Source organism: Rhipicephalus sanguineus, chromosome 1, assembly GCF_013339695.2.
Source record: "Rhipicephalus sanguineus isolate Rsan-2018 chromosome 1, BIME_Rsan_1.4, whole genome shotgun sequence".
NCBI classification, from domain to species: Eukaryota; Metazoa; Arthropoda; class Arachnida; order Ixodida; family Ixodidae; genus Rhipicephalus; species Rhipicephalus sanguineus.
The window spans coordinates 327,985,862-328,000,937 of NC_051176.1; positions in this window are offsets into that span (position 1 = coordinate 327,985,862).

Here is a 15,076-nt window from a genome sequence, read left to right on the forward strand (position 1 = left end):
TGCTCAGCGCGAAAGTAGACACAGCAACGCAGGTGAGACGAGGACTAGCGCTGACATCCAAGTGAAATTTATCACAAATCACAAATATATTGCCTACACCCCAGATTAAAACAACATGCTTATGCTAAAAAAAGAAAAGAGGTCAAGCATGAAAGCACAGTAAGACCGTAAAAAAACAACAAAGGCGGTACAGCACATGCTAATGAATCCAGATAAGCCAGTTCTTTATCAGATAAGAATAATGAAGGTTGCTGGTGCCATCATGACGGTGAACCACAAGAACTCGTGTTTTCTCGAACAGAGGTTAGCAACCATATTTCTAATAATGAGAAGCCATAAAAAAGTCTCTATCCATAACGTTGCTACCCACATTTTTTTTTACTTTTTGCCACTGTAATCATATGCTTATGAACCTGCCTGTTTGACCAAAGCACCGAATAAGCAATCTCAGTTATGTGTTCGAACTAGAGCCGTAGAAGGACCTTCGAGCCATTGCCAAGTTATGCACCGTAAAAAAGTTTGTTGACTGCGTAATAGGCGTCGTTTACAGCGTGTCTTTGTCCTGTGAACACAGCAACGTTGGTCAAAGAGGTAGATGCCTAAATATACCGTTACAGAAACATTATCAAAAAGTAAAAAACGTGGATAGGAATGGTTCTTTGCCTTCTCATTGTTCAGAATGTTGTTGCCAGTCTCTGTTTAAAAAATCAAGCTCTTGCAGCTCACCTTCATGATGGCATTGACGTTGTAAGAATAGCTAGTAGTAAACAACTTTATTAGGAAAGCCGTCGGTTTCCTAAGCGGAGATGGCTGTCAGGCCGTGCCTGGTTGCCACCTCGTCAGCGCGTTAAGAATAGCTAAAGGAAGCTGTGTAAGTAAACCTTCAATATTCCTATCTGATAAAGAACTCGCTTACCTGGATTCATCGTCATGTGGTATTCAGCCTTAGTTGTTTTTTTATAGTTTCACTGCACTATCATCCTCCACTTCATGTTATTTGTTCCTAGCATAAGCATGTTGTTCATATCTTGGGTGTAGGCTATATATTGTGTTGTGTTAAATTTCAGTTGTAAGTCTGCGCTTGTCCTCGTGTCACCTGTGTTTGCTTATCAACTGTCATGCTGAGCAGTTTTAAGTCTGCACATGGATACATTTTATACATGTTGAAATGGACAGCACGAAAAAACGAGAACACAAGAAGAAGGAATACACACCACAGCACCATCTTGCAACCAACTTTATAAGAAAGCCCACCATTAGAAGCAAACCAGGAGTCTCAAACTCGCCTGAGCTAGCGGGCCGCAATAACAAATTTTAGTCCTGCAGAGGCCGGGCCAGTGCAGACATTCATTAACAAAGACAATAAACACCGCTCTTCATAATAGCCATCTAGTGGCAGTTATTTTTCTCGATTTAAAAAAGGCTTTCCACACCGTCAATCGTGGCATCTCACTCAATAAGTTGTGCTTATGGGTTTCGCAACAGTGAACTTGATTTTTTTCTCAGTTATTTTGATAATCAAAATCAAATCGTACATATAAACAACACAATATCATGCCCTCAGCATTTTAGTACAAGAGTACCGCAGGGTTCAGTACTTAGTCCCCTGTTTTTCAGTTTATACAAATGTCTTGCCCCAAACTTTACAATTCGCTGATATATCAATGTACGCTGATGACACCGCTTTGATAATTACAGGTAACATGAAGGAACTAGAGGAAGAAGCCCAAATCGAGCTTGCTATGGTTTCTGAATGGTTCGTTGCCAATAAACTAACCATTAATACTACAAAAACTAAATATACCGCTTTCCACTCACGTTCAAAAATTATCTGTAATGGCTCTGTCCCACTGCATATAAATCAATGCCCACTCGAACTCACTTACTGATATACCTATCTTGGCGTTATTCTCGATCACCATCTAAATTGGCAGCGTCACATGAAAGCGCTTTGTTCAAAGTTGGCATCTGGTTGTTTTGCTCTTTCAGGCACGGGAACATTTTCCAAGAAACATTCTCCGCACCTTGTATTTTTAATTTTTCCAATCTCACCTTACGTACTGTATTGAGTCATGGGCATAGACATTCAATGCGTACCTAGAACCTGTTCAACGTCTACAGAAACGAGCCATCTGATCTATTAATTTCTCGCGGGGAAGTGAAGCAAGTAAACCAATTTTTGCTAAACTACAAATCATACCATTCCATTTCTTACGCAAAATAAGTATGGCAAAGTGCATTAGTAGTATAATTAAGGACAACTATCCCTTGAACATGCCAATATTGCGTGTGCCCAATCGTCCAACAAGAAACAAAAAAATTGGCAACTTCAATATACCATTGGCTAGAAATTTATATGGCTAGAGACTAGTGGAGGTTATTGGTATAAAAATATGGAACGACGTACCACTTGAGGGAAAACAAAGCAAGAACGTTTCACTCTGGTTCAAAAAATTTAGTTTACAGCAGATGTCATCCGGGCATGTATAGACACTTATGTCACGTGCACAACCTGTTGATACATACATATGATTTTTTTTCTTGCTTTTTCTCTCTCTCAAAGTTATGCTTACCACACTTAAGTTAAAAATGACATGTCTACTTGTTCTACTATACATTCTGTCTGTTGTATTTTTTTCCTTTTTTTTTGCTGCTATTGCTAATTTTTTTGTATTGTCATTGACGATCGAAACTATCAATTACATGTCTGTAAATGGCCCCAATACTAGCCTTCGGCTAAGGGACCATGCAGTGTTTGCAATCGATCTGTATTTACTTCATGTCAATAAATTTCAACACTTCATTTGGAGGGAGGGAGGCAAAATGTCAAGTATTGTCACTTAAAAGAAAGCCTTTTCCCATATCTCATATATGGGTCATCTCTGAAGGAGATTTGTCATCAAAATTCGAGAAAGATCACGATATCGACTTTCAGAATGGCTAAAACTACAAAATAAGTTTTTACTCCACGTTTTTGTTTTGTCTGCATGGAGTGCTCCAGGAACAAATGCTTGAGACCAGTCACGTATGTGTAGCTTACCCAAGCAAAGCGTTATTAGGTGCAACAGGCGAGAAAATTGTGTGAGTACCATTTAGCAAAGTCGCACAACTTTCTTTCTTGCGAGATACAAAATAACTGCTGAAGTTCTAAACACGCTGGCTTAATGCCTTGCAAAGCTTAGCTGTGATGCGAGAAGAAATGCCCGCATGAACTCCTCGTGCAGAGACGATCCTCGTGGTTAATCACAGGTGCTCATCAGTCATCCTCAACCAGAGAGCTGACTTTTTAATTAGGGTAAAATATCAGATGAAGACAAGAGCAAGGTAGCTATTTGGACGACTTGGTCGAACTTCATCATAAAACAGTGCACACACACACAAATACCAAAAGAAGGAAGCACTCATGTCATCAGTTCTTCCTTCAATAAGGTACGTATTTGGGCTGGTTCGTTCATGATTAACTGTAGAAACAGCGCTAAAAGACGGGACGAAGAAAGGACACAAACCACGGTGCTGACTAACGACAAAAAAAAATTTTGGTTTAGTCAGCACCTTGGTGTGTGTCCTTTCTTCGTCCCATCTTTTAGCGCTGTTTCTACAGTTCTTCCTTCTTTATTTGTGTGTGAGCTGTTTTATGATGGGGATGAAGACAGTCATGTGCAGGCTGAGTCGCTCAAGAAAGGTCCGCGGGACACGTGTTTGAGACCTCTGTGACCAGTGCGCACGTGTTGGTTTCACATCATCCACAGCAGAATTGTGCACCCTCAAAGATCAAAACAAGGTTACAAAAAATTAAGGCATACTTGCACTAGTAGTGCCAAGCCAGAAGGAAGTGCGGAACTGAACGGTCTTCTTTGTTTTCCTTCAGTTTTCACTTTTTTCCTTCCTCTCTATTTCTTTTTCTCTCTCCTCTCTGTCTTTCCTGTCTTTTTTTCATTAATTTTTTCTCTTCGCCTTTCTCTCTCTCTTCTTGAATCTTTCTCTTTCAGCACTTCTCTCTAATTCTTTCTATGCTATGCTTTACCCTCTCCACTCCTCCTTTCCCTGTTCCTCACTTCCCTTTCCCGCCCCCTTCCTACACTGTACTATAAAAGGCTATGGTATGCTCTACTAGCATGCCTGGATAGCTGAGTGGTTACGACACTCGTCTTCATCGTTGGTATGTGGATTCGAATGCTACCTCACCGAGAAACTTCTGTGTCTCGAAATGTCTGGTGCACACCAGAAATGTCTGGTGTGCTGTGACATGCATGAAGATGATGACATGATGTAAGGTGGGCAATTTTGTGAGCTGTAAAAGAAGGGTAGAGGCTTGGGCTAGTTAGTATGTCATGAGGATAGCTGTAGCGCAAATTCAGGACAAGGACACTCCTCTTTGTGTTGTCGCGTTTCCTTGAGTTCGCGTTATAGCTATCATCCTGTAAAAGAAACTGTGAGAAACAGAGAGTGTGTCGACACCATGACGAAAAAGCAAGATGACAAGCTAGATTCTTCCTTTAAGAAAGAAATTATGTCAGCCAAAGTGCACGAGCGTTGGCTCAGCATCATATTCAACCACCTTTGAAGACGAAATCCCACAGAGTACTAAAGTTGCACGCAAAATAGAAACGTTAGCTCCACCTTACCTCTGCCGGCCAGATTACTACTAAGAGTATTAGCCCACCAACAAAAAGTAATAATGGATGGCTGATAGTTACATGCATGAAATTCCAGCACAAAGAAGGGTGTCTTTAAAATGCACATATGATTTTTTGTTCCGCATGTGTGCCTCCTGATGAGTGGCTGGAGAGTGTCAGTGCTGCATGCTTGGCCCACTTCTACTTCTATTTGCTTTGCACAAGAGTGCTTAATCATCATCATCATCATCATCAGCCTGTCTACGCCCACTGCAGGGCAAAGGCCTCTCCCATGTTCCGCCAATCAACCCGGTCCTGTGCTTTCTGTTGCCACGTTATACCTGCAAACTTCTTAATCTCATCTACCCACCTAATTTTCTGTCTTCCCCTCACGCGTTTGCCCTCTCTTGGAATCCAGTCAGTTACCCTTAATGACCACCGGTTATCCTGCCGACGTGCTACGTGGCCGGCCCATATCCATTTCTTCTTCTTAATTTCAACTATGATATCCTTAACCCCCGTTTGTTCCCTGACCCACTCTGCTCTCTTCCTGTCTCTTAAGGTTACACCTATCATTTTCCTTTCCATCGCTCGCTGCGTCGTCCTCAATTTAGTTGAACCCTCTTTGTAAGTCTCCAGGTTTCTGCTCCGTAGTAAGTACCGGTAAGATGCAGCTGGTTATATACCTTCCTCTTGAGAGATAGTGGTAGACTACCATTCATGATTTGATAATGCTTGCCGAATGAGCCCCATCCCATCCTTATTCTTCTAGTTATTTCACTCTCATGGTTCGGCTCCGCGGGTTACTAGCTGTCCTAAGTAGACGTACTCCTTTACAACTTCCAGCGTCTCGCCACCTATCGCGAAGCGCTGTTCTCTGCCAAGATTGTTCCACATTACTTTAGTTTTATGCATATTAATTTTCAGACCTACTCTTCTACTTTCTGTATCCAGTTCAGTAATCATGAGCTGTAATTCGTCTCCCGCGTTACTCATCAATGCAATGTCATCAGCGAAGCGCAGGTTACTGAGATACTCTCCATTAACTCTTATCCCTAGTTCTTCCCAATCTAGGGCCCTGAAAACCTCCTGTAAACACGCGGTGAATAGCATTGGAGAGATCGTGTCTCCCTGTCGTACGCCCTTCTTTATTGGGATTCTGTCGCTTTCTTTATGAAGGACTATAGTGGCTGTGGATGCGCTGTAGATTTCTTCCATTATGTTTATATAGGCTTCGTCGATGCCCTGATTCCGCAGTGCTTGCATGACTGCTGATGTCTCCACCGAATCAAATGCCTTCTCGTAATCTATGAAGGCTATGTATAGGGGTTGGTTGTATTCCGCGCATTTCTCTATCACCTGATTGATAGTATGAATATGGTCTATTGTTGAGAAGCCTGTACGAAATCCTGCCTGGTCCCTTGGTTGATTAAACTCTAATGTCGTATTAATTCTGTTAGCAATTACTTTTGTGAATAGCTTGTAGACAACGGACAGTAAGCTGATGGGCCTGTAATTTTTCAGGTCCTTGACGTCCCCCTTTCTTATGGATCAAGATGATGTTGGCATTCTTCCAAGATTCTGGTATCCTCCCTGTCGAGAGACACTTCGTATACAGGGTGGCCAGTTTCTCTAACATAATCTCTCCACCGTCTTTCAACAGGTCTGATGTTACCTGATCCTCACCAGCGGCTTTGCCTCTTTGCATTCCCTTTAGGGCTTTCTTTACTTCTCCTGTTAATACTGGTGGGATGTCAGATTCCTCTGCGATATTACTGCTTCTTACGTTATCATCCTGACTGTCTCGGCTGCTGTACAGATCTCTGTAGAACTCTTCCGCTATCTCAACTATTCTATCCATATTGGTTGTGACCTTGCCATCCTTGTCCCTTAACGCATACATCTGATTTTGCCTATGCACAGTTTTGTCTTCGTAGCTTTAAGGCTTCTTCCGTTCTTTAGAGCATGCTCAATTCTCTCCATATTATACTTTCTTATGTCGGCTACTTTACGCCTATTGATCAACTTCGAAAGCTCCGCCAGCTCTATTTTGTCTGTTGCATTTGAGGCTTTCATAGCTTGACGTTTCTTAATGAGGTTTTTCGTCTCTTGGGATAGCTTACCAGTGTCCTGTCTAACGACTGTACCCCCGACTTCCACTGCACACTCCTTAATGATACTAGTCAGATTATCATTCATTGCGTCAATGCTAAGGTTCGGTTTCCTCGGTTAAGCCGGCGTACCTATTCTGAAGTGAAACTCTGAATTCCTGTACTTTCCCTCGCAGAGCTAGTTCATTAATCGGCTTCTTGCGTATCAGTTTCTGCCGTTCCTTCCTCACGTCTAGTTGAATCTAGATCTTACCATTCTATGGTCACTGCATCGGATCTTGTTAACTACTTCTACATCCTGTATAATGCCCGGGTGGTCGCACATTATGAAGTCTATTTCATTTTAGTTTCGCCATTAGGACTCCTCCATGTCCACTTTACGAGTAGTCCGTTTTCTGTAGAAGGTGTTCAAGATCCGTAAATTATTGCGTTCTGCGAACTCTACTAGTAACTCCCCTCTGGCATTTCTAGAGCCGATGCCATATTCCCCAACTGCATGATCTCCAGCCTGCTTCTTCCCTACTTTTGCATTAAAGTCGCCCATCAGTACAGTATACTGTGTCTTTACCTTACTCATTGCTGATTCTACGTCTTCGTAGAAGCGTTCAACCCAGTTGATCATCATGGCTGGATGTAGGCGCATAGGCCTGTATCACCTTCATCCTGTACCTCTTATTAAACTTAATCACGATACATAACACCCTCTCATTAATGCTATAGTATTCCTCTATATTGCCAGCTATATTTTTATGAATAAGGAACCCCACTCCTAGTTCTCTTCTGTCAGCTAAGCCACGATAGCATAGGACGTGTCCGTTTTTCAGCACTGTATAGGCCTCCTGTGGCCTCCTAACCTCACTGAGCCCTATTACATCCCATTTAACACCCTCTAATTCCTCGAATAGTACAGCTAGACTCGCCTCACTAATAAAGTTCTAGCGTTATATGTAGCCAAGTTCAGATTCCAATGACGGCCTGTCCGGACCCAGAGATTCTTAGCACCCTCTGCTGCGTCGCAGGTCTGACCGCCGCCTTGGTCAGTTGCTTCGCAGCCGCTGGGGACTGAGGGCCGAGGGTTAATTGGTGTACTCATGTGGGAGGTAGTGGCCAAGTACTACACCAGGGTGGCCAATCCTGCTCTGGTGAGGGAGTGCATTGCTGGCTGTGGTCGCCAGTGAGGCTGCACCCCAGGCCTTTTTACACAATTCCATCATCACGCGGATTTTTTTTTTTTTTTTTTTTTTTTAATCCGGTTGGGAATTGTCCGGCACCGGGATTCGAACCACGGACCTCTTGCATGCGAAGCTGATGTTCTACCCACTACGCCATCGCTGCTTAATATATGAAATCAATGTCTTACAATGACTCAATTCTGAAAGCTGGCTTGCCACATGTATTAGTAAAAGATATGTGCTTTAATTGTATCGTGCTTCACATATCGCTGCAGGTAGCAGGAGAAGGTTCATTGTCATTTAAAATATGGCAGACACTGTATCTTGTCGCAGCTAGATTTATTGTTGTCCTCTCCGTGAAGAGGTCACCACAGTACCTAAAAAGCACCCATCCTTTTGAAGCTTTACATACTGAGTGCCTTGTCTGGAATTACATTCTTGGCACCGCAAAGGTGCTAAGAAAGTATGTGTTCCTGGAAAACAACCACAAAGTGGCTCGTAAAAAGCCTGCCTTCAATGTGTCTTATTCCATTATTTGTTTACCATGCTACGCAAATCATTGACGCACCTACGCTCTTGCCTTCTTGCTGAACGAGCTCGTAAAAACAATAAATTTTGTGATTCATTCACATTATGCACGAAAAAAGTTGGTTTCCTCAATATCTCATACCTGTCAACTTCAAAATAGAATGTGACATTCTTGTGTGCCTTAAAACAAACTGCTATTCATGCCTTAATTTCCTCTATGGTTTTGTTGATGCCAGGGGTGCATGTGTAGTCTGTGTACAATTCTAGCCATGTTTTATGAAACTGCACAGAAAAACAAACTTTCTTCTGTACGGTAAAAGTACAATGAAACAAGCCCTGGAGGGTATAGCCTAGGTGACAAATTGCTAGTGGGGTTTTTTCTACGTTGAATAGAATTATGTGGTTGCATCAACAGAGAAACAGATAAAAACCAGCACCAAGGTGAGGAGCAATACTGCATGCATTTAGGCCCTGCTGAGTATAATTATTTCCTATTGTTATGAATAATCCCTCCAATCATTTTTTAGCATGTGTCTATGCCAAGCATCTTCTGATACACAATAGGGCTAACACATCCTGTGTCTTTGGCTTCAATCAAGCTCTAGCTTTTTTGCAGCCCTGCCTGCTTTACAAAAAAAATATACAGTATCCTGCTTCAAGATGGGGCTGTCCTGCATTTACATGGACTGAATTAAGCCGTGCAGTTTCTTTATGAGGAAGAAATCGAACAGCACCATAAAGAAAAAATGGGGTGAAAATGACAGACATGTTGTGTCTGTTGCCTTCTCTCTATTTCATCAACAGTGCTGTTTGACTCCCTTCTAAAAAAGGTGTATTCAGTAGTACGCCTGCAGCGGTGCTACCAAGCACATTCCAGACAAAATTCCTCACGATTAAGTTTTGGGAGTCTTTCATTTCAGAGTCAAGTATAGGAGCAGAAGCTCTACATCTGATAAGTATGGCTTCTATAATTGAAAGAAAACTTAAGATACCACTCTTGCCAGAAAGTTAAATGCATGCCAGCATTTCTAAAACTGAAAAGAAAGGACAAAAGTTTCAGAACGCTAGCTATTTGGTAAAACAACCTTGGATACATTTCTGAGAGAAACGGATTTGTAGGAACTGCAAGATTAGTATTGTTTAATTAGTACTGCGGATGATTTTTAATTTGGAGTGTGGTTACATGTCTACATAAAGTGCACATCAGTAAATCTTCACTGCACAACAAAAGTTGATGCAGTGAAGCCGGCAAAGTCCTCTGTAAATGTTGCTTGCGGCTGCAGAAACTACTCACAGCACACCTTGAGTACGTTCTTTACATCTAGACAGATCCTACACAAGACATAGATTACACACTGCAAATTAAACACGTAATGCAAAGTATTTACTGCACTTTCAAGGCACACCAGCAATGCTTCACTGCATAATTACTTATGTTACTATAAAGGCCACTTGACAATTATATGTCACTACAGTTATAATTTATAATAGTGTAGTTCATTGCATAATTACATTGTTGTTTTCACTCGGATGTGTAGAGAAAGTGCGAGTGAATGAGTCATCGCAAGGGAGAAATTCAGACAGAGACGGTAATATTGAAAGCTTAGATAACCAAATCAATAGCAGTTCTGAATGCCTGACAGTAACATACAGTTATCAGGCGTCCCACTGAATTTTACTATGACTAGAGACAACGCATGTAAGGTTTCATCATAGTCAGCCTATTTTATGTCCCCTGCAGGGCTTCTTTCATTTAGCTCCAATTAGCTATGAGAGCCATTTTATGCCTCCAAATTTCTTAATTTCGTATCATACCATCCAACCTTCTGACATCCTCTGTTATATATGTTTCCCATCTCTTAATATCCAATCCGTCGCTCGGACTGATCGTCAATTATCCGTCCCCCACATGACGTGACCTGCCCATATCCACTTTTTTTCTCTGAATTTCAGCTAGAATGTCGGCAGCTGCCCCTGTGTGTTCTCCAGAGTCCACTCTGCTCTCTTGCTAGATATGTTAATGTTACACCTCTCATCTTACGTTCGATCACACACTGCGTGGTTCACAACTTCTTTTTGAGTTTCTTCGTTATCTTCCAAGTAAGCTTGCATAAAGACCTCTGGTGTACTTCCTTGGCCGTGACAGTGCCCTTTTTAGTATACTTCACTGCACAGCAAAAGTTGAAGCTGCTCCCGCCCGACGTTTGTGAACAGCTTATTCGGTACTGTTACAAAGTGCTTGGATATGTGAGACGGGCGCACTACCCGCCGTAAAACTGAAAGCATAGATCAAGTTTTCGACAAAAAGGCTCTCGTCTTACACAGGTATTTAACAATCGTCACTGCACTTGTAATAACCAAACTAAAAAAATTATTGCTACTGCCACCGGGTTGTGCTGTGACTGGGAATCGGTGAGGCGCGATAAGTTTCATTTGGCGATGCAATAAACAACACTGATTATGCTAGCACCCTTGTGCTAGCATAATCGCCCCTGAAGGACGATATAATGTGGTGGGTGGGCTTCTGGGGAAGGCGGAATGGGGTGGGGGTTCGGCACTGCAGCGCTAGCGTCAACTGGCCGGCTGTGTATCCCCGTTGGCTGGCCGCCGGCATCGTCCAATGTGGATTTCTTTTGCCGCTGCAACGTTTGAAAGTTGGCCGCGCCTATAGTGCCGGCAGCCGGCATATTATCTCGAAAAAAAAGTTGCCGACAGTTTTTCCCTATTGGATGCCCATTACCATGTGACTTATCTGCCGGCATATTTCCGGTGAGCCTGTCGTGCCGGCAATACATGTGCATGATTGTGCATGATGCCCGTGTCACTGAGGCGCTTTGCCTGGCTTCGAGAGACGTTTCAACGCTATAGACATCGATGGTTTTCCACAAACGAGAGCACATTATTTTCCTGTTGCTCAGTGAAGGCCCTCTGCGTCCTTCGGGCGCGGAAATCTAATCTTGGCTTCGCCCTCGCTTCGTGAGTGCGGCCATTTCGCTGACGCTCAATGGCCGGTTGGCAGGGTCTCCGTCACGCGCTACTGGCCGCTGTCGCGGCCACACGCTGTTTAGCCCGCGCGCCTGCCCCTTCGGGGCAGGCGTGCAGGCTGGTGAGTTCGAGGAGTCAAAGGACGCCCGAGGCTGGCATCTCCGGTATCGCGAGGCCGCCAATCCATCGTCAATTTGACTGTGACTGCAGGAAACGTGCACTTCTTGTGTTACCAAGTGGCAGCGACCAGAAAAAGAGCCACGTTCACGTGGAGCGCCGTTACCGACCACACGTGCGGACAGCCGATGGCGTACGATCCGACACACGAACGAAAGCTCGAAAGGGGCCGTCCCGCAGAGGTCACGTGGTCGCGGGCGGCCAATAGGAAAGAACTGCCGGTAACCGGTCGACTGATATAGTTGACCGGCAGCCGGAAATATAGACACTACCTTGAAAGTTTAGGCTGTGGTTTCGGTGTGTGTTTTTTTTCTCTTGCTCAACGCGGGCTAGCGAATCGCGCGTTCATTTTGCGAGGGGTAGGTTAATTGCCGCGAGAACTGACCCACTTGTGGTTTTAATAAGATTTATTTCAAGGGCTACAATCAAGTGAACGCTGCCGACCTGTTGCGAGGGCAAGTAATTGTCCCCGCACGGAATGCCGGCACTATTTCGCTTACGGCAACTCGCGAAAAAAATAATATAACAGCCGGTAGTACCTCACCAGCTGTAGTGATTTGTAGTGCAATTTTACTGTATTAATTTAAAAGTCACTTAGTCGTAAGTTCAGCAGACATGTATAAACTGCGCGAAGACGAGCGAAGCGCAGAGAACACACACACCGTGCGCTTCGTGTGTGTCTGTTTATTTCTGTCTTCTAACGTGTTGTCTTCGCCCAGTTTAAAGGTGTCTGCTGTATCTATGAACCAACTAGCCCAACAGCAACAACCGGCGATACTTGCAACAAGGACTCACTATAGTATCTATTTATTTGATTGAAAGGAGCAGTGTAAGACGCATCAATATATTCATAACTAAACAAATCATTTATATTTTTTAATGATGCTTTTAAAATATTTTTCAGGTTGCTTGGAGAAATGCATCTCTTTGTAGCCGCTTCAACTATAGCCACCGAGGAACTACCGTGATGTCGTGGTGAGGGTTTTCTACAAGGGTTTTCTGCAGAAGCTGCTCGTCGAGGCAAATGACTAAGCATAACGCCAAGAAATGTAGAAAAGGGAATAAACTTATTCACTGAGCCAGTGTGTTTTTTGCTTAGTGCAAACATGGTATTATTGTGTCTGTCTTGCCTGATAACACATTTGGAACCAAAGCTGAGACCTACCAATTGGTTTTCTGTTGTTAACCTGTATGCCTTGTGTAACAGGCAAATATGTTTTGAAATATAAATGAAATAGCATTGAAAGGGAAATAGTTCATTGACAAATATGCTCGCCATCTCCGTACCTGCCGCGTACCTTGTACACAGCACACTTTCTACCCACCAAGGCTACCGTCCACCATCTGCCCACCTAAATTACTGTCCACTATCCACCCACCTTGTCCACCATCCACCACCGTCCACTATCCACCCACCACCGTCCACCATCCACCACCGTCCACTATCCACCCACCATCCACCCACTACATTAATCCACTATAATGGTGGATGGTGGTTTCCACCATGTCCACCATTTGACTTTTTCCAATAGGGTAACCTTCCCCTCGCAAAAAGAACGCGCGATTCGATAGCCCAGGCTGAGCTAGAGAAAACAAAACATAAGGAAGCCACAGCCTGAACCTTCAAATGTTGCAGCGGCAAATGAAATCTACAATGGACGATGCCGGCAGCCAGCCAACGGGGATACACAGCCGGCCAGTTGCCGCTCGCGCTGCAGTGCCGAACGCCCACTCCATTCCCCTTTCACCAGAAGCCCACTTACAACATTATATCACCCTTCAGAGGCGGATTCTGAAGAAATTCCCGTTATTTCCGACGTAAAACCCTATGAGCGCCAAGGTTGCTAGCATAATCAGTGTTGATTAATGCATCACCAAATAAGACAAAATAAATGCTAAGCAAACATCGGCCAATGCAATTTATTGCGCCTCACCGATTCCCAGTCACAGCACAACCCGGTGGCTGTAGCAATAATTTTTTAGTTTGGTTATTACAAGTGCAGTGACGATTGCTAAATACCTGTGTAAGACGAGCGCCTTTCTGGCGAAAATTTTATCTATGCTTTCAGTTTAACGGCGGGTAGTTCGTCTGTCTCACATATCCAAGCAATTTAAAAAAGTGGCGATTAAGCCGTTCACAAACGTCGTGCGGGAGCAGCTTCAACACGACATCAAATACATTCAACACTGCAGTATTCAATATCCCTTGGCAATACGCATACAGCAATAATAATGCATAACGTGCACAGAGTAGCACTGACAGCCACATACCTTTCTCAAGAGAACATGCTGGCAGCGTACACGTTGCGACGTCCGCCGGTCTTCAGGTGTTGTGTCGAGTCGGCGTTGGCTGAACACCCCGTTTGCGGGCAGTCGTCGGTCTAGCGGCAATGTGGTGTGTTCCCAATGTGCACGAACTGTCACGTCGATTCTCCACGCCACAGCACGCGTTGCGAGAGACTATTCCGGCGCTGTTCATCGATGATAACCACCAACAAAGGAATCGTACTTGGGAAGCTGGCGCCTGCTGCTCACTTAGTCTGCCGCGTACCGCGCACCATACTGATTCAAGAAGTTCCGCCTAAGTCAATGACCGCAACATAAAACACACAACAAGGGCACGCACAAAAATGAACCGGATCAGCACGAACACAATCACCACGCTATGACCACCTTGTATGCAGCACGCCGCCATGTCAGGAAAGAAGAATGTGGGAGGACGACCGCGGCGACGCGAGTGGCCACGGCATGACCGCCTAAACAAACTTCACTTCCGATGCTGTTGGACGTGACGTCATTGCCGCAATTGAAACAGCGCCTATGGTGAACGCGGCCTCAGAGACAGCAGTAGACATAATCTCGGAGGCGAGGTTGTGAGGCGCTACTAGCGCCGTCGCATGCTCGCAGCGAGGAGAAGGGAGCTGGGAAACAGCTGCTCAAATAATAATAATTTCTGGGGTTTCACGACGTCCCAAAAGCACGATATGATTTTGAGAGACGCCGCATTTCCGGAGCCCCCGCAGTGCGCCAAAATCTAAGTATACGGCTGTGCATTGCACTTTGCTCCCGTCGAAATGCGGTTTTCGGCTCAAGCCGCAAATTGTTTTTGCATTGTAAATCTGTTTACGCGAGGTGATTCGGTTGCATCATGCATTTCACGGACCTTTTTTTCAACCTTTAAATCCGTAGCGCATACGATACGTTTACTTCATAAATGTGAGCGAGCCGCAATTTCAGCGCGAACGTTAAAGCGCAACACGCGTGTTCTCGGGTCCAGGGTACATCGCACGGAGCCCAAAAATTAACTGCTATACAGTTATCCCTCATTCTGCTTTTTCAACGTGCTCGAATCAACATTCTCAGCCGGGAAAATTGTATTAAAATTTACTAATAATTAAGCAATACACTCTTGAGCATTTTTCCGCGATCAATAGGTGGACTGCAAACAAACGTAGCATTGAAAAGGAAAGCTGAAAGGGCACTGACG